Raw genomic sequence first — 26,077 nt, forward strand, 5'->3', positions numbered from 1 at the left:
GACCACAGAATGCAGTGCTCTTACATTTGAAATGTTATTGTCATCTGGCACAAAAAGCCATATTTAATACTGCCATAGCAGGAAAAGCAGCTAATTAGAAGCCCTGAAAAATTACTTAAATGCTGCTATGGAGGCCTGGGATTGCCATCCTGAGTATATTTAGCCAAGGGAATTGTTTCCTAGGGCCACAGAAATTTGGCCACAGCAACCAAGGTGAAGAGCTGGTAATGGGTCACTTGAGAAGAAGTAAGGGAGACTAGGGATTTTTTTTGTTTTTTGGTAAAAAAACTGCACATTTTAATCTTTTTGCATTGTTGTTTTCTTATTTGTGAAGGGAGAAAATACATAGGAATGAAAATATATACTTTAAAACAAGAGAAAGTCACACAGCACCTCCAAAAGAAGGAAGAGTGAGAAAAGAAAGAAAAACAGTCCTCCAATGTGGCACCAGAGTGTGATCCATGTCCCATCAGGAAGGATAACTAAGTTATAGATAATAAGATATAGATAGTTAATTAGTCAATAGTTAGTTCTTTATTACATTTATGATGTGGAGAGATGAAAAGAGTGTTATAACAGCAACACAAGGGGGTGGACTCAAATGCTTGTGGAGCTGGGATAAAGCAAATCACTGATGGTTTAACCTCTCATAGATCAGCTTCTCAAAAAGAAGAATCAATAGAATGGAAAACTTCCTCTGATTATATTTTGTATCTTTGTACTAAAAGTATGCAGAATGCTAGTGAAAGGGCCACTGATGAACTCTAATTATCAGAGTACTCTAGATCAGTTTTCTATTGCTTTACAACAAAGTAGCTTAAATCAATAACATTCTATTTGCTCATCAGTCTGCACTTAAGGCTAAGCTCAGCTAGGAAGTTCTTCTGCTGATCTTACCTAGGCTTTCCCATGAGGCATCTGGTATCTGGCAGCTTGACTGTGGTTGAAGGCTTTAAGACAGCCTCATTCACATCTCTGGGGCCTCTCTCTCCAAGAGGTCTACTATCATTCAGTAGTCTTGCCCAAGTTTCCTCACAAGGTGGTGAGGAACACTACATGAGGGCAAAGACAGAAGCTGCAAACAAACCACACTTAGAATTCAGCAACATCATTATTGCCACATTCCAATGGTCAAAACAAGGCACAAGACCAGGCCAGATTTATGGTTCAGCAAATAGACTCCACCTCTATTGGCAGGATGAGGTGGAAAATATTGTATGTATGTTTCTCAATCAACTAGAAACTGATCAACTACCCACTCTGTTTTGTGTTGACTGGCTAAATCTCAGAAATACCTTTAATATAAGGAACCTGAGATCTGTCCTTCAAGGCTTGAAAGTGCTATTGTTCCAACTTTTACTAACTCAAAGGAGCATCAGCTCTCTTTCATTCCTGCTTTTATCTTAGATTCAAAGATTTGTAGGAGTTCCCATCATGGTGCAGTGGAAATTAATCTGACTAGGAACCATGAGGTTGTGGGTGAGATCCCTGGCTTCGCTCAGTGGGTTCAGGATGTGGCATTGCCATGAGCTGTGGTGTAGGTCACAGACATAGCTCAGATCCTGTGTTGCTGTGGCTGTGGCAGAGGCTGGCAGCTGTAGCTCTGATTCAGCCCAAAGCCTGGGAACCTCCATATGTCGCAGATACAGCCCTAAAAACAAAAACAAATAAACAAAAAACCCCAAAGATCTGTAATAAGTAATTGTAAATTTTAAATGAGTTTGTATTCTGATACGATATATGAGATTCAGTTAAGCTACTGACCTCTAGAGCTTTCTGTACACAGGGCCACTCAGCCTCCTACCTAATAAAAAGACACAGTCACATTACTTGACTTGAAAGGAGCCTAGAGGTCCCATGCAAACTCTCATTATCAACAAGTGAGATTGGACATATACAGAACTGTCTGATGAACTTGAGCTGTCCACAGGAGGGAAGTCTGGTGCATCTGCGGCAAAGTCATTATGAAAAGTCAAAGATACCAGGTAGAGTAGGCAAGACAAGCAGCAAGGCCTGGTGTTAGTGGCAGTAACTCCTGGTGTGGAATGAAGGTGTTGTTGATCACCCTCCAATGCAGCTTCTCTACCCCTTCCCACTCCACCCCCAGGTTTCTGTGCTCCCTAGAATTGATAGGGTTGTGATACAAAGGAAAGACCTGTGCCATTAGTGTCTAATCTCTTCCGTGGGAAAGGATTCCCACAGAAGAGGCTGTGAGAGGCATACAGCAAGCAAAGGGCTGGCAGTCCAGAGAAGGCTACAGAGTTTCAGCTGGTGTCCTGTGGGAAACTCAGGGATCAGCAGTTTTGAAAAAGCTGAGCAATGGCTCAAGAATAAAGCCATATGCCACAGACTGGCATCTGCCCAGGAAGTAGAAGAATGGCTACAGCAGGGCCATCAGAACAAAGCATCTATACCTCTTATATGAGAGTCTTTAGAGTACTCTGAGCATGCTAGAGAGAATACTTGGGGAAGAGAATCCAGGAAAATATGAAATTGCTGCTTCTTAAGCAAGTCAGATAAATAGGACTTGGCATGTATCTACTACTCAGCAGATCCCACAACCTGTTTTTTTGTTTTGTTTTCTATATTCTTTTCCATTATGGCTTATCATGGGACATTGAATATAGTTCTCTGTGCTATATACAGTAGGATCTTGTTGATTATCCCCTTCATATATTATAGCTTACATTCGCTAACCCTAACCCCCCACTCCATCCCTCCCTCAAATCCTTCCACCTTAGCAATCACAAGTTTGTTCTCTAGGTCTGTGAGTCCATTTCTATTTCACAGATAAGTTCATTTGTGTCTTATTTAGATTCCACATATAAGTGATATCATATGGTATTTTTCTTTTTCTGATTTACTTCACTTAGTATGATAATCTCTAGCTGCATCCATGTTGCTGTGAATGTGCAGCCTCATGTTTTGCTTTATTTTGTTTTTTGGTTATGTTCAGGGCATGTGGAAGTTCCCAGACCAGGGACAGAATCTGTACCACAGCAGGGACCTGAGCCACTGCAGTGACAACTCCAGATCCTTAACCCACGGTGCCACAAGGGAACTCCAGACTGGTATTTTGGTTTTCTCATTTTTACTTTTCAAATTTGATTCCTGTACCTGCTTATTGAATGGTGTGACATACTTCTTTAAATGTTGAATGCCTAGAGAAATATTTTTCCCTAAAAATTGTTCTAACCCTTTACCAACCAAAAGACAGTAAAATCCTAGGTTTATAAAATGCATGAATTAATATGGGGAAGGTTTTCCCTACAAAACTCTTCATTTATGGCTGAAAACATTTGTTGCCATCATTCATATAAATGTCTGTGGAGAAGGCATACCAATATCTGTCCATTTTAGATTCTATATATTCTACCTTGTAGTTCCTTATACAGTAGGGATGTGCAATTATTGTCTGTTATTACATATGGCATCTATAATTATTAATTGTGGCCACAAGATATCTGGGGTTCCAGGAAAAGCCCATTTTCTAATTAGTTCTTATTGCCAGTTGGTTCACTTAATAAGTGACCATTCCATTGTAATCAAAGCAAATTCACAGTAATTTTGTTTCTTCCTCCAGAATACATCCCGAATTCAACATTTAAGCATCTGCATTGCTATGCTTTATGATAGGCAAAGACACTACCGATCTGCCTCTGGGCAACTACAACTGTCTTATAACCAATTTCTTTTTCCCTACACTTAGCACCTTAAATCTATTCCCAAGGCAGAAGTCAGAATGACATTTTTAGATACAAATTAGTACCTTGCTATTCCTCTGCTTGAAATCCTTCAGTGGTTTCCAAGAAAGAACATAAAGATGAAAGGGGGGGAGGGGAAGGAGAAGACCAGACTAAAGAAGGGTCAGGTGATGGAGGGCCTCATTGTCATGTTAATGAGTTTAAACTGCCTCCTGAGGGCAATGGGAGCACTGAAGTTTTATGCAGGCAGTGAAGTGATAAAATCTTTACTTTAGAAAGATTACTTGGTGGATGGATGGAGAATCAATAGAAGGGAATTATACCAACTACAGAGAAATCCATTAGGAGAGGATTATGATAGTTTGATAATGGTACCTGAACTTTAAGGCATGCAATGATTAGATAGACTAAAAAAATATTTAGGGAGTAGAAATTATAGGCCTTAGTGATTGAATGAAGAGGCAATGAAGAGGATATTTTAACTGGATGAATTGCGATGCCATCTACCATGATGGAATGCTGGTATAGAAGCTGATTTTGAAGAGAAGTGTTAAGTTCAACTTGGGACAGTCTGGGTTTCAGTTATTAGTCTGACTTTTCAAGTGGAAAAATCCAGTAGGAAGCTAGATATATAGTATATGGCTTAGCAAAGATATCTGGGCTCGATACTTATATTCTGGTGTTAGAATTATACAAGTATATTTGGTGCCAAAAAAGAAGATGAAATCACCCAAGGAGACCATTTAATATGAAAAGAACGTAGGCCTGAAACAGAGTCATAAAGAATGCCAGGATTTAGGGTACAGTCAGGGGAACAAAAACCAACAAAGGATACTAAAAAAGAAATAGTGGGCAAGAATACTGAGAAGGCATATAGGGTTAGGCCACTCAAATGACTGTTCTCTTGCTCTCTGTACTTCCCCTGCTTGACCAGTGCCTGCTGCACCTGTACCCTTCTCACACAACTGGCCTTCCTACATACCTGCCCTGGGCCTCAGCTCATGATTGTTCCTAATTGGTTATCAAAGGGATGGTGAGGGTGTGCCCCTCTGCTAGTTTCCCTGGTAATGCATGAAGCAACCCAATGTCAATTCCCTCTATAACGTGCAACACTCACCCACCTCCGGCCCACCAGCAAAGAGAAGACTGGGCTTTTTCTTTGAGATCTTGCACTGGACAAGTACAGGCCTGTATGGTGCAGCCCAACCAAGTGCCAGAGAAGAAAACCATGAGAGTGGCAGGGAAAAAAGAAAAGACAAAGTTATCAACAATGTTGAATTCCATTAAACAAAATCAAGAAAGAAAAACACGAAAGTAGGATCAAGGAAATAATTAACTAAGATTAGCAAGCAAGAACAGCAAGGTCCTGAGTTCTCCTGTGGCACAGTGGGTTAAGGACCCAGTGTTGTCACTGTAGCAGCTTGGGTCTCTACTGTGGTGTGGGTTCCATTCCTGGCCTGGGAACTTCTGCATATCACAGGTGAGGCCAATATCCCAGCAAGGGTATAATAGGCTCTCAAGGTATTTGTCTGTGAATTTTAGAGACATATAATGTGATGGCTAAAAAAATGCCCCCCTCTAACAGATGACTATATCTTAATCCCTAGAATCTGTGAATGTTACCTTAAAGAAAGAAAGATCTTTATAGATGTGATTAAATTAAAGATCTTTAGATGCAGAGATTACCCTGGATTATCCAAGTGAAGTATAAATGTAGTCATAAATGTCCTTATAAGAGATGAGAGGCAGGGTATTTCATGCTGACAGAAGAGGGGGAAGCAATGTAACCACAGAGGCAGAGATTGGAATGATGCTACCACAAGCTGAGGAATACCTACAGCTACCAGAAGCTGGAGATGATAAGGAAGAAAGATTCTCCTTGACTGTCTGGAGGGATCATGGCCCTGCTGATACCTTGATGTCAGCCTAGTGGAATTGATTTGGGACTTGAGGTCTCCAGAACTGTGAAAAAATAAAAAAAAAAATTGTTTAAGCCACCAAATTTGTGCAAATTTGTTAAAGCAGTCATATAGGGATTAATCCATAATGAGAAGTAAAGTGGATTCCAGGGAGAAATTTTGTTTCGTGTTTGTAAGCATAAGAGAGATGTGGCCATATTTGAATACTGATATAAATAAATCAGTGGAGAGGTTGGATTTAAGGTGTAGGAATGAGATACACTAAGGGCCCTAAGGAAGAATTCAGGGGAGATCTAGAACCCACCCACAGAAAGGCCTCTGCACAGAGGTGGTCCTGACTCCACCTCACTAATCAAATTCTCTCTCCTAAAAATTAGAAATTTAGGGTTCATAAATGCTGGTCAGACTCTGCTGGCCATTTTAATGATGCAGCTACAGAGATGTTGCAAAGAAAGAAGTATAAATGACAGACTTTGTGACCTCAGAGCATTGAAAGAAAAAGTGGCTAAAGTTCCTTACCGTGTTCCCACTCCTGTTCCACCTCCTAATGATTCTGATAGGGATGGAGTAGGCACAGGTAGTTGTGGAAGTCCCAATAAAGGATTACAGATAGAGAGGGAAAACTAGGGGATTTGGGGAGATCAGGGTAAGTTAATACATTGCTCAAAAAAGCTATCATAACAAGGCAGGCTTCCTTGACTAGCAGAGGTGCAGAATTGCCTCAGGTCATTGGATGGGGGATGGGATGAGGCCTGCTTTCAGATTCAGTCCAAGGGCAGGAGTTTGAGGACTGCCCTTCTGCTGATTTGAATAGACACCTTACTACATACTAAGGAAGAGCAACTGCTCAGAGAAAGAGGAAGAGATGTCTTTTCTGACTCCCACTCCCCTCGGATAATAAAACTGTAGCCCACCTAATCCTCACGGCAGAGCCTCCTTGCCTACCTGCTTGCGTCTCTCCAAGTGTCCTATCATAATAAATCTATTTCTTGCCTATCACTTTGTTTTTTGCTGAATTCCTTCTGTGCAGTAACGTGAAGAACCTGAACCTCAGCAGGTCCAGACACCAGGTGAGCCATTCTAATTTAAAACTGTGGGTTCAAGTCCCAATCTGGGTTTAGGCTGGGTTTGAGTTCCTGGCACATGGGTTTAAGTCCCAGTGTGGGTTTAGGCTAGGTTCAGGCCATTCGTGCGGTCAGCTTCAATTCTTGGATTCCACAAAATATCTCTGCATGAAAATAAGTCCCCCCTTGTTTTTGTTACTTGCAACCAAAAATTTTTGACTAAGAATTTGACAGGATTAGGTTTTAATCCCAACTTGATCATTTTCTAGGTATTAACTTCTGGGCTGAAGCTACTTAATTTATAAAGTGGAGACAACAAAACCTACCTTTTGGGGTTTTATGGGTTTTATAAGCTTCAAGGTAGAACATATGTGAAACCCCTGGAGTGTCATCCTCAGATGCTCAGTTATTGTTAGTTCCATTCTCCTTCACCCAGAGATGGTTTGAACAGAACAGAAAAATCTACACAGATAGTTTATTTTACATATAGTACTTAGACCTTGGAAACAGATAGTAAAGAATATTCTATGACCAAAAAGTGCTTGTAGATTATAAAGAACCCTGAAGTTTCCTATGGAAATCTGAGAAAAGATGTGGCACAGTGCCAGACGACCTTTCCATCCAAGGCAGCCAAATCAACACCGCCTCCCTGTGTCTCTTCCAATAATACTGTTTCTGTTTCTACAGCAAACCCACCTCCTTTTAGATTCCATTTATTTAACATAAGGCACACATTCCTTAAATCCTTAAATCATACTCTGCACACACACACCAAAAAAAACGGTTTTGCCTCATACCCTGTTATTCGTGGCACCTAAAAGATTGCAATTCCCATAACAGGGAAATTTCATGCAAAATGATAGAGAAGTCACTTTAAATCCCCAAGATTTCTCTTCTTTTTTCACTTCTAAAAAGGGGGAAGTTGTAGTACCTGCCCCATAGAATTGTTGTGAGAAATAAATGAGGTCGTGCATGTAAAATATTAAGTGTCTCATTAATGATGATAAAGGTAAGGGTGAGAGTACCATAAACCCCTCTCAGCATTTGTTTCTTAGAATACTTGATCAAGAGATTTGATGATGTCTCATAATAATTTACACGAAAGTCCTCAGATATTTTTTATTGTGGTCATTTTAAAATAACTCCCTATGCTTTCAGATTAAATTCTAAGTCCTCTTGCCACAAACATGACTCCGAAACTAATTTAAAAGACACAAGTTGCCAGACTTGCCATTTACAAGACTAGATGTGCATGTATCTATTCAAAAAAAATAATGGTGGCACCTGTGGTATATGGAAGTTTCAAGGCCAAGGGTCAACTCAGAGCTGCAGCTGGGGCCTACACCAAAGCCACAGTGATACCAGATCTGAGACACATCTGCAACCTAAACCACAGTTGCGACTGAGCTGGATCTTTAACCCAGTGAGCCAGGCCAGGGATTGATCCTGTATCCTCACAGAGACTATGCTGGCTTCCTAACCTGCTGAGCTACAACAGGAATGTCCATATATTGAAGTTTAAACCAAACAACATGCAACACGAAGTCTTATTCCATCAGTTATGTACTATTTAGTTCCTGAGGTCTGAGATATGCAACTCAGAAACCCAGAACTTACAGTCAACCTTACACTCTCCTTCACCATCAATAGCAATGAACACTCAGTTAAGCAAATTACCTTCAACTCATCTCCACTTTCCCATTGCCACTCATGTTCTATTAGTTCATGCTCCTGTAATTTTTGAACTGCACTGCAGAAGCCATCCTCCTGAAATTGGCCTGCTTCCAGCTTTGGACCCTCAAATTCATCTCCTACACTGACATCAAAGTGGTATTCTAAACTGAGAACTGATCATGCTATTCTCATGCCCATATTACTCTTGTTAACCACTGCTTTTAGTAATCTAAGTCACTAAATATATCCATTACACTTTCCCTCATATGACATCTACCTAACTCTTCAACCACATCTATATACCTTATGATTCAGCAAAAAGAACATCTTTGTAGCTTACTGATTACCCCTGCTCTTTTTACTAATTTGTAAAGATATATATATACACACATATATATACATATATATATAAAGATACACACATATATACATATATATATAAAGATACACACACACATTACCCCTACTCTTTTTACTAATTTGTAAAGATACATATATATATATATATATAAAGATACACACACACACCAATGTTTATAGAACCACTGTAACATATCTTACATATCTAAGATATGTATCCAACCTAAGTGACCATCAACAGATGAATGGATAAAGAATACGTGATGGAAGGGAGGGGCAAGATAGGGGAAGGGGCTTAAGAGGTACAAAATACTAAGGATGAAATAAAATAAAAGATGTAATATATGGCACAAGGAATATAGCCAATATTTTATAATATCTTCAAGTGGAGTATAATCTGTAAAAATATTGAAACACTATGATGTATATCTGAAATTAATATAATATTGTATATCAAGTATAATTCAATAAAAAAGAAAAGCATAAAGAAGAGGAAAAATCACCTATAGCCCCTTCTTAAAAAGACAGCAACTGTTAAAATTTATACATATCTTCAGGTACTTTAAAATTCATTTACCTCCATATAAAAATTCCAATTTTGGTTTGAATATGATAGTTACGCAAAGTTAGGCAATTCACGTGCTCTCTTTGAGTTGTATTTTCTCTCTCTCTCTCTTTTTTTTTTAATGGCTGCACCTTGGTATATGGAAATTCTTGGGCTCTAGCCAGAGCTGCCACCCATGCCACTGCTACAGCAATACTGAATCCTTAAACCACTGCACTGGGCTGAGGATTAAACAGGCACCTCCACAGAGACAAGCCAGATCATTAACCCACTGTGCCACAGCAGGAAATCCCTGTAGTTGGATTCTCAACCCACTGCAGCATGGCAGGAACTCCAAGTCCTATTTTTTTATCTGTAAAATAAGAATTATATACTTCTTTCTTATACTTGTCCTTGATCCGGAAGGTTTTTAGAGGTTGTGATCTTATAGTAAAAAGGAAATTATATTATAAAATTTAGTATTTATATCCTAGGAAATGATTAATGAAACAGATTTAAAAATAGCATTTATACTAGGACATAACTTGAAGAAATTAACTTTGTTGTAATTATGTGAGAGAATAGGGATATTTTCAGTTTGGATGAGCTCATGACTCATTGCTAACCATAAGGAATAATGATATTTTAATATTAATATTAATGTTATATATACTATATGATATAAATTCTTTCTAAAGCCAACATGAGATAAAAATTAACAGATGTATGACCTATATGATTCAGGAAAAAATTGAATCATATTTAAAATTAGTTATGGAGTTCCCGTTTTAGCTCATTGGTTAGCGAACCCAACTAGCATCCATGAGGATGCGGGTTTGATTCCTGGCCTCGCTCAGTGGGTTCAGGATCCTGCATTGCCATGAGCTGTGGTGTAGGTCACAGACGCAGCTTGGATTCCGAGTTGCTGTGGCTGTGGCATAGGCTGGCAGCTACAGCTCTGATTAGACTCCACCCTAGGAACCTCCATATGCCACGTGTGTGGCCCTAAAAAGACAAATAGACCAAAATAAAATAAAATAAAATAAAATAAGTTAGAGTCATTAATATTTTATAATCAAATTTAATTAGCATATTAAGGAAATGGAAATTATGTATACAGATAGTGAAGAGGAGCAGAGAATTACTAATATGTTAAAGTTGAAAAAGGAGATATCATTAATAATAAAAAGTATTTATTCTAGATATCATAAGATTATAGAGAAGTGCAATAATTTTTTAATTACATAGCTGAATCACAGACAAGTAGATTTAAAATTCTTTGGCATTTCTCAAGTGTATAAAAGATCACTATCTACTGGATTATAATAGTTTCCATCTCTACTGAGGATTCAGCAGAAATAAACTAACCTAAATAATCATCCTAAATAAATTATATCTGAAGGTTTGGAGAGGAATGAGAAAACCATTATGAAACCCTCAAAAGGATGCCTAACACAGGTTTTAGAGTTTACACATTTGCACATGTTTAAAGTTAAGCTGTGCATTGTGTATGTAGCCTTGATCTACCCTTTGACCTCTAAGCTACAAGGATTTAGGTCCTTTCCTATGTTAGTGACTTTAGTTAAGTTTTTTATTTCCGTTGTGCCCACATAGGAATGCTTAGAGAAGGAGGACATTAAATAAGATGGTCTTCCATCCAAATAATACATTATTAACATTGGCCAAGACATGGAAGCAACCTAAATGTCTATTGACAGAGAAATGGATAAAGAAGATGTGGTACAGGAGTTCCTGTTGTGGAGCAGTGGAAATGAATCCAACTAGGAAGCATGAGGTTGTGGGTTAGATCCCTGGCCTCGCTCAGTGGGTTAAGGATCCAGCATTGCTGTGAGCTCTGGTGTAGACTGCAGATGTGGCTTGGATCCCACGCTGCTGTGGGTGTGGTGTAGGCTAGCAGCTGTGGCTCCGATTGGACCCCTAGCCTGGGAACCTCCATATACTGCAGGTGTGGCCCTAAAAAGCAAAAATAAATTACAAAAAATGAGATGGTCTTACTAGGCTATCTGGCAGTGAATCTTTCAGATTCAAATGATACTTGCTTCAGAGATGATCACTTATGGATACTTCTGTATGTTTGGTGAACAGAAATATTTCTAGCTCATGTAATGGGAATGACTTTTGACTTTTTTTCATCTGTAGACAAAAAATTAAACTATTTCTTCCCCTGCAAAGTAACAACTCAAGCTTCTAGAAATATCCACACTTCCCCTCCTTCACTGCTTTCAGTTGTCTGTCCTTTGCTCAAATATTCCTCCTTTGGCTAACCTTTGTGGGTTTTTTTTTTTTTTTTGTATTTAAAGAAATTAAAGTATAAGACATATTAGTTTTAGGTGTACAACATAATGGGAACTTAAATCTATAAGGATTTAAGTCCTTTTCTATGTTAATGACTAATTAGAATTAGTATCTGAGGAATTACGTTTTTTAGGTTCAGCCTGTGGAACAGACATTGCCAACAGGGAGAGAGAGATGACCAAGTCTTTTCACAGCCCACTAGCTGTAATATTCCTCAGAAAGCAAGAAACGGTGAACAGTATAAGATGATGCAGAGAGACCAGAATGATGAAGATTTATTTACTCTGAGGTATTTGGTGACCTTCATGTTTAAAGAAGATGCAGCAGTAGCAGTCAGATTGTAAGGAGTTAGGAGGAGGCCATTGATGGGTAATAGAGCAGTTACTATTAAGGGGGAACAAATATTTCTTGAAAGTTGGAACATAAAGAGAGATGATCATGGAAAGATGGTATGGAACCAAGTTATAGCAACACATTCTAAATTAGGAATTTGTCTTTTCAAGGGCATTATGAACCACTGAGCACTGAAGATGACAAGAACAGATGGAAATACATACCATGTCCATGGATTGGAAGAGGCTATATCGCTAAAATAATCATACTACCAAAGACAATCTAGAGATTCATTGCAATCCCACCCCCCAAAAAATGGCATTTTTTTTTTTTTTACAAAACTAGAACAAACAATTTTAAAATTTGTATGGAAACACAAATGGCCTCAAATATCTAAGAGAATCTTGAGAAAAAAGAACAGAGTTGGAGCGATCACTTCAGACAATACTGCAAAGCTACATTAAGCCTAGCAAAATGATAGTGGCACAAAAATAGGTACAAAGATCAATGGAATAGGGAGACTAGAAAAAAACACACACAATTATGGTCATTTTCACTTCTATGACCCACTGGAGTGAGTCAGGCAGTATATGACTACATAAGGGAGAAAGATTTTCTTTCCTCTCTCTCACACCAAACAGTAAGACTATTTCTTACAATTTGCATTTACTATTTCTATGCTAATTAGTAAAAAATTGTTTTATTTATCTTCTGAGTTTTCTCTTAAGTTTTCTAAGCTGTATATGCAAAAACAGACCTTATTATCTGATACTTTTCCTGTGATGTTTATCTCTTCTTGTACTCTCTTCCTCTCTCCATGAATCAATGAGAATACTACAGCTGTACACAAAATATAGGAAACTTTGGACCTGGAAGGGACTGCAGAAATAATTTTCTATTACCTGCTCATTTTACAGCTGAGGAAACAATACTATAGAGAAATGAAGTGTATTATCTGAAGTTACAGAATAAGTCACTGAATAAACTTGAATAGAATTTAATTTTTTTGATACATAATGTGGATTATGAATCCAAAGTGTGTTTAGTCCGACACACTAAAGTTATTTCTGAGTTAAAAGTATTAATTTTGGTGTGAAATTATGGATCATGTAATCAAATCAATAGTTAAACTGTTCCACATAGATTATGACTATGTTAGCTTTTGATTGTAGAGTGGAATAGCCTTACAGATAATTCACACACACACACACACACACACACACACACACACACACACACACACACACAGGATTTTTATGAAGTTTCCTATTTAACTTGCTAATTTTTTTGGTTGAGTTGATTTTAATATAAGTAAAAGCCAAGTATATTTACATATTCCTTGGAGATTTTTTAATCTTACTTATGAGATAAATATTTCAAATTAAGTTAAGAGGATGATGTTTAAACTTTTTTTTTTTTTTTTTTTTGTCTTTTGTCTTTTTTGTTGTTGTTTTGTTGTTGTTGTTGTTGCTATTTCTTGGGCCGCTCCCACGGCATATGGAGGTTCCCAGGCTAGGGGTTGAATCGGAGCTGTAGCCACCAGCCTACGCCAGAGCCACAGCAACGTGGGATCCGAGCCGCGTCTGCAACCTACACCACAGCTCACGGCAATGCCAGATCGTTAACCCACTGAGCAAGGTCAGGGACCGAACCCGCAACCTCATGGTTCCTAGTCGGATTCGTTAACCACTGCGCCACGACGGGAACTCCTAAACATTTTTTAAAATCTCTTTTTTTCCCCTCCTTTTCTGATTCATTCATAGCTTCCTATGTTGGTCTGCCAGGATTCTGGGTGACAATTCCCTTGGATAAATGAACCCATGTCGGCAAGCCCAAGTCTCTGCAGTATCATCTGGTAAGCACTTTACTGTGCCAATTAGCCATATCTTTCACAATAATAGTCTTCACTATTATTCACTTTCACTATAAGGCTTCATATACATGAAGCAACGCTAGTTTTAATCAGGCAAAGTTGAATATGGTTAACTTTTGTAATAGTCACATGTCAGGTCTTTATATGAGTGTGTTGGTGACAAATATAGAAATAGCTTAGGGATATTGGTGTATAATGTTGACATTCCCAAGGTCAGTATTGAATAAACATCTCTGGTGAAGGATCATTTGTAAATAAATCAATTAATTGCTACCTTGTGCAATAGAAACAATTTCAGTTGAGCTTAAAGAAGAATCAATACGCATGAGAGGAAAGAGAACATGTAGTCAGAAACTGAAATTACTTTTTTCCTTTAATCCATTGCTATCCAAGATTGAGACCCAAGAAAGGGAATTAGAAAAGTTAGGAGGCAGTATGGTAAGTGTGAATGGAATTTGACTTGGTTTAGTTCTGGGCTTTATTTCATCTCCTGTTGTGAAGACAGAGCCCCTTTCTTTCCCCTGTTAATAAGAGAGCACTGCGAGCAGAGTCTCTATGGGAAGCGAAAGGAATTCATGTGGGCCAGGACAATGGCAGTCTGGGAACTCCACCAGGAGCTCTGAGATCAGGCATTATGCAGATTTGCCTTTTCTGACCATGGTTATTTAAATATGTAGGATAAATTATGACTGTGTTTGAAGCACTTTAAGAAACCCAGATGCTTATGGACACTTGAGGACAAAGCCTCCTTCTCTCTCACTTAGATCAGCCTCGGATGCTGGGAGTAGAATGTGGGGCACTGGAGAGGGACTAAGGGGTGTTAAATAATCAGAGTTATGAGAAAAGAGCAAAATCTTCTCTGTATAGTGGTTAAAAGCAGATCTGAGAATCAATATAAATTCTACCTCTTAATAGTCTAACCTGGGGCTTCCCTTCTCATGGTCTCTATTTTGCTCACTGTGAAAAGGAGCTAATATTAGCAATTTTTATGGTTTTTGAACATGTATATAAAGATGTTATTGTGGTGTTTTGCCCAAGATAGCCACTGTTTTTGTTTTGATGTGGGTTATATTTTCATAGCTAGTTCACCAAAACTTCTTCAGACTGGGAGATGTTACCTGATTGAGTCTCATCAATTCTTTAATATCAAATATGAAGCTGTACAGCCAAATAAATTATATCCATGTCTCAAAGTGCAGCATAGATCTTAATTTTTTACCTAAGATAGCCCTGATCAGTCAGGCTCATGGGTATTTTTTCTACTTCAAAAATTTTATGATTATACTTATTTGACATTTTTATATAAGTACATTTTTATCATTTTTATTTTTTGTGGGCTAAAACGCAAAGCCTTAAAGGTAGTGAATAATATTGTGACACTTCCAGAAGTCCACAGTGTCCTGGAACAATGCATTCTGCTAATTAGACATCTAGGAAATGTTTGTTCTATGGATTACTTATGGGTATGGTAAAGGGCAAAATAAATGACATAGAAAATCTATAATAATATTCTAATATGTCATAAGTTATGCAAAAGGAATTAGAGAAGAAGGAGATTAAGGTGAAGAGAAGGCTTTCTATTGGATATGGGACATAAAACCAGCTGCAGATGAGGGTAAAGATGGTGGTAGCACTCAAATGTGGAGAATGCCATCATTGTGGTGAGCTTCCTTACATCCTGCGCTGGCATTCTGTTATAAAATCACAGAAATGTCCAACTTGAAAGGATTACCTAGCATCTCCCACCCCAGTTCCTTATACTTTACTGATAATGTAAATGAATTCAAGCAATGAGTCAAGTGTGGACAGGATGGGAGAAAGAACTTATTCTAGCTTCCCACAGACTTAGGTCTAGGACTTGATCACAAATCTTGTGCTTCCAAATGCAAGGTTCTTTCTGAAATTGTGTGATCATCACATGGACAATGATCTACAAATACCAATCACGTAGAATTTGGTTTGCTACATTGCATTAGCTCATCCATGTCTAGCTGCTGCAGCACAAACCTCTTTTCTGGCATGTCCTAATTCCATCATATACTCTCACAGCTTAAGCTATGTGATCACTTTCACTCCAGCTGAGCGACAAAAGCTGGAAAATTTGGGGGTTTCTGTATTATCTTTTATCTTATGTGAAAGAGGAAAGTGATTTGATAAAACTGTGATAGCAAGGCTAAACATGAGAGAGTATTAATGAGTATTGATAAGACTAATGGCATTGCATGTAGCAGGTAATTAAGGGAGTAAGGAAAGGGAAGGTCATCAAAATTGTCTCAAACTCCATGGGCAGGAATAACCAACTGTGAGAGACAAATGAGTAAGTTATATTCCATTTCCTCTTTCTTTCCTCAGGTTACTCCAAGGCACTCCTATGCTGCCTCTTATGGAAACTGAGAGTATTTTAGGGAGGCTGGGGTGTTAGAAGCAGTGTTTTGTGGCAATGAGTTACTGCCTATTTTCTGCAACTACAATTTAATGGATTTGTAAGTAAGACAACGTTTTTTATTCATGACTTGAAACTCATGCAGTCACTGACTCCCTACAACATTGATGTCTTCTTTACTTTCTTTTTCAGGTAAAATTGTGTCACCTCTGCTTGCAAAGGCAATGGGTGGAGTCAATCACTCTGCTGTGTCTGAGTTTGTGTTCCTGGGACTCTCTAATTCACGGGAAATCCAGCTTCTTCTTTTCCTTTTTTCCTCTGTGTTCTATGTGGTGAGCCTGATAGGAAACCTACTCATTGTGTTCTCTGTGAGCTCTGACCCTAACTATCACTCCCCCATGTACTTTCTATTGGCCAACCTCTCCTTTCTTGATGTGGGGGTTTGCTTGATTACAGCCCCCAAAGTGATTTATGACATTTTCAGAAAACTCAAAGCCATCTCTTTTGGGGGTTGTATAACTCAGATCTTCTATATTCATGCTATTGGGGGCACAGAAATGGTGCTGCTCATTGCTATGGGCCTTTGTCAGATATGTTGCCATATGTAAATCTCTCCACTACCTGACCATCATGAACCCAAGAATGTGCATTTTGATTTTGGCTGCCTCCTGGGCCCTTGGTGTCATCCATTCAGTGGCCCAATTGGCTTCCGTTGTAGACTTGCCCTTCTGTGGTCCCAATGCATTGGACAGCTTTTACTGTGACCTCCCCCAACTCGTTAAACTTGCTTGCACAGAGACTACAGGCTAGAATTCATGGTCACAACCAACAGTGGACTCATCTCTGTGGGTTCCTTCTTCATCCTGATTATTTCTTATGTCTTCATTCTGGTCACTGTTTGGAAACACTCCTCGAGTGGTTTATCCAAGGCCTTCTCCACTTTGTCAGCTCATGTCACTGTGGTGGTTTTGTTCTTTGGGCCATTAATCTTCTTCTACACCTGGCCCTTCCCCTCATCACAGCTGGACAAGTTTTTTGCTATCTTTGGTGCAGGTTTCACTCCTTTTCTGAGTCCAGCCATCTATACACTCAGGAACAAGGAGATGAAGGCGTGAATGAAGAAACTCTGCCATCAGCTTGTGAGTTACAGGAAGATATCTTAAATACTCTAAGATAAAAGACATTAGCTCTGCCCTCAATGACAACAGAAAAAAATAATGTCATTGGAATTTTAGATCTCTATTAATTTTATGTGTTCGTTACATTTAGGTATTTATCATGTTGTTGCGCATCTCTAGAACTGTAATTAATAAGGATAAAGAGCTCCAACATTGGGGCTTTCTGTGTTTCCGACCCCGTGCTGGACAGTTTATATTAATTATTTTGTTTACTATTCATCATATCTCTGGGTGATTTTTTTTTTAATAATTAAGAAATATTTTTTGCTTGTTCTCCATAAAATTACTCTGTAAAATGCTTCAAATTATAGCTAATTTTCACCTTAATCCACCATTTCCAATTGTCTTATCCTTCAAAAGGTGATGAACAAAACTTGTCCAATATTGTTTTGGAAGTTAGTATATTCCTCTTCTCTGTTATTCTTTCCTTGCTTTAAATTGGTTAATTTCCTTTTCTCAGATTACCTACAAAACTTCCATAATAATTAGTTGTTTTATTTTCCCCTTTTAGGGAGCAGAAATAAGACCAAGAAGGTCATTACTCTTCATTAGTATCAATTCATATGATTATTTGTTTCCACGTTCCTTCTTTATTTTCAGCACCCTTTCCCCACATTTCTTTTTTTTTTTTTTTGGCCATTTCTTGGGTCACTCCCGTGGCATACGGAGGTTCCCAGGATAGGGGTCCAATCAGAGCTGTAGCTGCCAGCCTACACCAGAGCCACAGCAACTTGGGATCCAAGTCGCGTCTGCGACCTACACCACAGCTCACGGCAATGCCATATCGTTAACCCACTGAGCAAGGGCAAGGATCCAACCCGCAACCTCATGGTTCCTAGTCGGATTCGTTAACCAATGCGCCACGACAGGAACTCCCTACCCACATTTCTTAAATGGGTCTTAGTTATAACTGCATGATAATATTATCACTCATCCATGCATTTTATTTATGTCACTTACTAAAAGCCCACAATTAAATAGTATTCATGTCTGTACTAGTTTTCTCCTCTAATAAATACTCTATAGGGCAGTCATCATAACTTTTCCTATTGCTACCAAAATCTGGCAATTAAGTATGGGTCAAGAATTTCATATATGAGTATTACTGCATTCCTTGATCTGTATCTATTAGTGGATCATATTTTCCATGACTGAATAGCTAAGGCACTTTAGAATTTTGGGGGATCCAAAGGTAATATAGGCCAGAGACAAAATCTTCCTGACCTGTAAGTAAACTAAGCTTTTGACACACAAACTAATCACTATGATAAAAACATACTGATGCCAACTTATTTTAAAGACTCTTTAAAAATGTCACTTATATATTCATATAACCTATAGGTTATCAATTTCTGGTAGATCTTTGTAATGAATCCATTCTCTTAAATCACAGATGGGTTTCAGACCTCTTTTAGAAATTATTTTACTCTTTTTCTTTTCTTTTCTTTTCTTTTCTTTTCTTTTTTCCTCAGCTTACCGTGGCATATGCAGTTTCCAGATCAGGGACAGAATCCAAGCCAGAGCTGTGACCTGCCCCACAGCTGCAGCAACACCAGATCCTTAACCCACTTCACTGTGCTGGGGATTAAACCCACTTCCCTGCTGCTGCAGAGACAAGGCTGATCCTGTTGCACCACAGCTGGAACTCCTATTTTACTCTCTCATATAAACTTTTCTTATATTATCTTGAACTTCTTTAAAATTATTAATTCATTGCAAAATATTTTTTTTGACAATAATAGGCTAAGACATTAACTTGACTAGGCGAGAGATATTTCTTTTTGGCCAATTAGCCTTTAGCTGAGGGATGTTGTATGTATATAGCTGCTAAGTGGTCGAGCTGGGTTGTAAATCCAAGTGTTTTTTTGCTCCAGCATCCCTACCGTTAATCACCATACTCCACTGCCTCCCAAGTTGGTAGGTCCATCTTGACCGTACTTCTAAAAAATCTGAATATTTTCTCTCTCTAGTTAATAACATTAAATAACAACCATAAAACACCTACCAACTCAATAAAATATAATGCTATTCAAGATTTGTGTTGTTATTTTAATATATCATTAAAATATCCATCTATTTACTCTTCAAAGTGATCAAGACTCAGAGATGATTTATATAGTAAAATAACTTTGTGACATTCTCATATTCAAACTCAATTATGCATGAGTTGAGGGCACTGCACCATCTACTCCTTGGAAATATTTAGTCCGTGAAAGAGTCATATAATTTGAGGAGAAAACTGAAACCTGAATGGATAGTCAAAAGATTCCTTCATTCTCATAGAACCAGAGTTTGTACTAGTCCAGGCAGAAGATGAGCTACTTTTAATGACTGACCTATTGACAGCTGGAAGTGAATGAACAAATGATACAGTGCTTCCTGATTCTATACAGTAAGACTCCTCCACAGTACCCAACTACAAGAAAAAAAAAAAAAAAAGAAGAAAGAAAGAAAACTAAGTATCAAGCACAGCCTTTTCTGACAGACACAAACTCTCTGCTTAGTTTATGTATTTAAGGGGGAGGTTCTTTTGAGATGGTTTATGCATCGCATCTGTTGAGAAAATAGTTGTCTATATTTCAACAGTAGATATGGATTTATTTTCATTTCTTTTTCCCCCAACTGTATTGAGATAAGATTGACAAATAAAAATTGTATATATTAGATTGTAGAACATGATGTTTTGATCACTGTGAAATATTATTAATTAATATAATAACTAATTAATACATCTTTCACATCTATAGTTACCTTCCTCCCCGCTTTTATTGTGGTGAGAATACCTAACCTAATATCTACTATCCTAGCAAATTTCAAGTATATAACATTATTTTTAACTATATTAACCATGCTGTACATTAGGTGTCTATAATTTAAGGTGTGAGGAAATACTCTAATCTTATTATTTTACATGTAGATAGCCAGTTTTCCCAGTCTCTGTTGAAGGGACTGTCTTCTCTATTCCTGCCTCCTCTTTTGTTGATTAACTTACTAACAATGCTTGCGCTTATTTCATCTTTTTGTTTCTTAACCTTTTTATTAGATTTATAAGTGGTTGATTTACTAGCTTTACTGTATTTCTGTCTTTACCAATGAGATTTTTTCATATTTCTAGTTGTGGCCTTCTCTTGTTTACTTAGATAAGTACCTTAAAAATTTTTTGTAAAGCTGGCTTAGTGGTACTGAACTTTTGATCTCTTTATCAAATCTAAATGAAAGCCTGACTGGGGAGAGTGTTCATGGCTGTAGCTCTTTTCATTTTCATCACTTTAAATACATAATGCCACTCACTTCTGGTCTATTGCCACTTTCTGCTGAAAAGTCAGCTGATAGTTTATGGGAGTTCTCCTGCATGTATGTACTTGGTCCTCTGTCCCTCCCTGTGCGCCTTCTGGGGTCCCTATAATGTAAATGCTAGTATGCTTAATTCTCTCCAAGAGGTCTCTTAGGTTGTCATCATTTTTTAAAAATTCTTTAAAAAATAAACATCTTCATTGAGTAGATTACTTATTTCCACTTTGCTTAGTTCTTCTGGTGTTTTATCTTGTTCCTTCATTTGGAATATATTTCTCTCATCTCATTTTGTCCATGTTTTCTGTTTTTATTTCTATGTATTTGATAGGTTGATTATGTTTCCTGAACTTGGAAATGTGGCCTTTTGAAAGAGACAATCTATGCATCCCAGAATGCATTCCCCTCATTTACCAGAGCTACATGCTATAGGGGTGCCTCGCTTGTGGGCTGTGTGACTCCTTCTGTTGTGCTGGGTTGAATACTGTTGGTGGTCCATTAGGTGTGGATAGCTCCAAGTCTGGTTAGCTGCCAGGCGCTTATTGTGTGGAGGCTGCCGGCCACTTGTGGGTTGGGCCAGGTCATGAGGCAGCTAGCTGTGGGGTCCCCAAGTGGATGGGAAGATTCAGGTCCTAGGGTGTGGCTACAGAGCCAGGGGTTCCAGATCTAGTGTTAGCCTGCTGGTGGGCCAGTGAGTTCCTGATATGCCTGGTTACAGGATCCAGTGTGTCCCAAATCTGGTGTCTTCTGCTAGTGAGCGGGGCTGAATCTTAGGGTGGCTGGCTGAGGGATTCAATGTGTCTCAAAGCTGGTCTTTGCCCATTGGTGGGTGGAGTTGGTGCCCAGGGGATCCCAGAACTGGTGTCTGTCTACTGGTGGTCAAAGCTGTTCCAGAAGATAGTGCTGGTCCAATGGTGGGCAGAGCTTTTTCCTCGGGTCTCTGGCTGCAGGGCCCTGTGGGCACCAGGGCTAGTACAGGCATATTGGTGGGCAAGACCCAATCATGGGTGGGTAGGGCTGGGTCCCAGAGTGTCTGTGGACTCAGGGGGTTCTTAAGACTTCTAGGCCTCTTCACAGGTGGGGCTGTGTCTCTACCCAGCTAGCTGCTTGGCCTGAGGCATTCCAATACTTGTGTTGACAGTCTGATGGGTGGTCAGTCCCAGTGCCAATAAGCTAGAGGGAGGATTCTCAAGGAGCACTTGCCAGCATTAGTATCCATGAGGTGGAATGAGCTCCCCTAAATTACTACTCCCAGTGTCTGCATTCTCAGAGTGACTTCCAGGTGCCTTCTGCCTCTCCAGGAGGCTTTCAGGATCAGCAGATGTGTGTGGGGCAGGGTTTTTCTTTTCTTTTTTTTTTTTTTCTTCCCCACATAACTGCTTCTGTCTTGGGTCCTGGATCATGTTCCATTTTGGGTGCACTCTATAAGAGTGGAGTCTTTATTTCCCACAGCTTTCTGCCTGTCTTGAAATTAAGCCCACTCGCCTTCAAAGAAATGTTCTGGTGGTTTGTTTCCCAGTGCAGGATCCCTAGGCTGGGGAGCTGAATGTGAGACTTGGACCCCTTTTTCCTTGGGGAGAACCTCTGCAGTTGTGATTTTCCTTCCATTTGTGGGTCTCCCAACCAGGGGTGTGGGGCTTGACTAAACCATGACTCCATATTTTTTACCCATCTCATTGTGGTTCCTTTTTTATATCCTTCGATATAGATCTTTTCTACTAGACTTCTGGTCTTTCTCATCAATAGTTGCCCCATAAATACTTGTAACTTGGAGGCTATGAGCTTATGTTCTTCCCATTCTGCTATCTTGGCCATTCCTCTCCTCACTTTTATAATCTTTTTCCTATTTTTTTTCCTGTCTCTTCAAAACTTTTCTAAGTCTTATCCATCATTCTTAGTTACATAGTCTATAATATTTTCATGTTTTTCAATCATCCACTCTTTCTTAAGCTGTGATATAAGTATGTAATCTGCTATACCTATTAATATTTCAATTGCAATATGATTTCCCATGTTTAAAGCTATCTTTGTTATTTATAGGTCATAATTTTCACATCACTGAATCCTTTAACCAATTTTTGACAAAGGCAATATTTTTAGGGTCTCCTGCCCTCCTTTTTTATTCTAAGCATGTGTTAGCAGTTACAAAAATGGATAAACACAATTATTCATCCAACCCATTTACATATAAAACTAGCTATAATTTAATGTGATAAGTGATGCTTTGGGGGCATGAATACAATGGTATGAATAGGAACATTGTGGAGGAAGGTATGAATATGCTTAGGCTGTGAAGAGGAGTTTAGTTTGAGATATGAGCAATGGGTGGAGATGGTGGAAGGGGAAGTGGGAACAAAGAATCAGTATATTTAAAGGCATGGAGGCATGTGTAGTGTGTGACATTATCAGGTAATAAATAGATTTTGTTGGATCATGGGGTGCAAAAAAGGAATTAGGAAAAATGAAGTAGAAAATGAGGCTTGAAAGAACTGGACTCCAGATGAATTTGAATGTTCTGTTATGGGTTTAATGTGCATCTAGAGGCAAAAAAAAGACTCATTAAAAACAATTAACACTATGACTGGGTCTCTTCTGGAGCTGTTGGATTTCATTGGAATAGGAAAAACACTTGAAGGAATGACTCCTGATGAGATTCTGTGGTAGATCTAGTGACAAACGAGGGGCAGTGAGAAGAGAAAGTAAAACACACACATACACACACACACACACACACACACACACACACACACACACACATATATATATGGCAGAGTCTTAAATTAAAAAAGAAATTGCAACATATTTCATCCATTTAAAAAGTACCAAAATCTGTATGATTGGCACTGTGTATTTAACTTAAAGAACAAAGAACAGTTATCTTTTTATAAAAGTGGTAAAAGAGTACACATAAAATTGAAATCACCCAACCTATCAGATGTCTCTTTTTCCCTCATCAGAGAAAATCACTATTCTGAAGTTGTTGGACAGCCTTCTTCTTTAAGCTTTTATACTTCCATTATACATTCTATATGTATAATAGAATATATACATATACATTTAGCAATATTTAAAAATAATTGAGTGGTTTTGGTTTTGGGTGTTTTTGTTTTGTTTTGTTTTGTTTTGTTTTTGTTTTTGTTTTTGGCTTCACCTGAGGCATGAGGAATTTCCAGGCCAGAAATCGAACCTATGCCACAAGAGTGACCCAAGCTACTGCAGTGACAATGCTGGAACACTGCACCACAAGAGATTTTTGTTTTTCTTTGCTCTTTTAAATGACTAAATTCTTGAAATTTGCAAAAATGATATCACTTGTATTATTTTGTAACTTGATGGTTTCTATTTAATATTATATTTTGAGATTTTTTTCATGATGACAAATATAAATCTGGTTCATTTGGTTTACTTTCTAAATAATTCATTCCATTGTGTTGATTAAAAATCATTTACTTATATATGACCTCATTGTGGATATATATGCTGTTTCCATTATCAGAGATACTAAAGAGGAAGAATTAATTGAGCGTGGTGATATATATTATCTCCCATTCTTAGTTCTGTAAGACATTAGTTTTCTCCATGGAAAAAAGGGCTCAAAGCTGAAATGTATGTTGTTAGCCAAGGTCAGCAAGTATTAAGTGATAGAATGTGGAATATAGTTTTTATATACTGAAGCCTATAGCCATTTCATTAACCATGCAGCTTCTTTAAAAAATAACAGAATTGCTATGAGGTGTAATAAGAGCTAAAACAGAGGTAGTTCAAAGAATGATGAAATCAAACACAGATTCTATCTTTAATAAAAGTCCCAGATGGCATCTCAAGTCCCTACAGCCACAGTGAGATTGATGATCAACCTCAATATATTTCGACTTAAATGGGGCACTCCAGCTTTTTACTGAAGTCCTGTTAACTCCTCTAGACACTTTGGTGATTATAGAGAAATAAGATAAGCAGGATAGTCCTAAAATTCATTTGGAGACTTAAAATGAAACACAAGAAACAGAAAACTCCTCAGGTAGAGAGGTCAAGAGTGACTTCATGAAGGAGGGAGAGGTTGAATATAGGCACATTTATGGAGGCTTCTAAGTAGTTAGGTCAGGCTGGATCCCATTCACTTGTTGCAATTCCCTGTGAGACTGTACTAGCAGTAATTACAGGCCAAAGAAAAACAGTTTTGATTATGCAAAGTAATAGGATCTGGTTTTGTTTATCAGCAGAGAGAAAGATAATTTATGCTAAGATAAAATGTCTGGCTATTACAAAATCTGAAAGAGGATAGTGAAAACAAAACACAGTAGAGATGGAAAGCTGTAGAAGGTTGAGGTGGATTTATTTTTTAAAAACTTAAAAATGCTTTACCACCAAATATTATACTGAAGGAAGATTAGAGTTTGGTTTTCTCTGTGTTAGAATGGAATGATGAGGTATTCCTCAATTCATAAGGGATATAAGTCCTGGAATGATGTGGTCCTCTGATCACTGTCCTGAGTCCAACAGCCAAGTGGAAAGGAAGGCGTCAATAAGCTGTGTTCTTTGGCAAAGTAATTTCCCCCTTGCCATAACTCATATCTCATATGAGTAAATATCTGTATATATTCTTTCTGTTGCCCAATTAAACTCTTACGGTTATGGGACTTGCATGTGGTTATGGAAATATTTACCAGTATATATGAAAATGAAACTGTATTTCCTAGATACTCCAGTTCTCATTATATAGCCTTTGAAGCACTTGCTATGTGTATAAGAATATGTGAAAAATATTTGTTACGGCCTTCTTTATAAAAGCAAATATTTGGAAAAGATCAAATATCCTTTAATAGGAGAATGTTAAGCTGTTCTGATGGCTATTCTTTAATTGCCATTTCATATCTAATTTTCATTGTGTCCACTCTACTCTGTGCCCTGCAATTAACTTTTGGTTGATCAAACAGCGGCTCCTGCCCTCTGGCTTCTGCTTGGTTCTGTCTATTGGCAGAGACTGCAGGGACTTGGAGCACAAGAATAAATGAAATTGGGTCTTTATTCCCTCAACTTCCTTCCTTCTGAGCTTCTTGGAAATTACTGTATTCCCCCACCACAGCCCTCAGCTCTTGTTGGTGGCCTTCTCCTGTTGCTACGGCTCTTTCTCTGGGTTGTGGTAGTGTTCCCTCCCTTGTCCCTCAGCCTGAGGCATGGTAATGCCTCCCTGTGGTTGCCAGTCTTGGACATGTTACCACTCCTTATTGGTTCCTCCAATACTGCCCACTCCTTTGTACCTCAGATTTCCCTCTTTACACCATTTGAATATGCATATTTCCCTGGTGGGACCCTAACATATGTATTTGTACAAAGAGAAGTCCCAGGAAAGTGTGCCTCAAAATGGGATTCTGGTGATGGTTGGCTCACATATTTGTGGGGTTCCACTATAGCTCTGTCATCAGGGGGATGCTGAACTT

General features: G+C 38.4%; 1 protein-coding gene and 1 pseudogene across 3 annotated transcripts in view; one reads left to right on the forward strand and one right to left on the reverse strand.

Annotated features, from left to right (window-relative positions):
* LOC100155519 (olfactory receptor 4F6-like) overlaps positions 1-26,077 on the reverse strand; it is a 157,516-nt gene that overhangs the window by 121,290 nt on the left and 10,149 nt on the right. The gene's annotated exons all lie outside the window — the stretch shown is intronic.
* LOC100156769 (olfactory receptor 4F3/4F16/4F29-like) lies at positions 16,395-17,333 on the forward strand (annotated as a pseudogene).

This window comes from Sus scrofa, chromosome 7 (genome assembly GCF_054392235.1).
Source record: "Sus scrofa isolate SSC_HxYL_T2T_F1_AM1 chromosome 7, Sscrofa_HxYL_maternal_Yorkshire_Landrace_v2.0, whole genome shotgun sequence".
In the NCBI taxonomy this organism is placed as follows: domain Eukaryota; kingdom Metazoa; phylum Chordata; class Mammalia; order Artiodactyla; family Suidae; genus Sus; species Sus scrofa.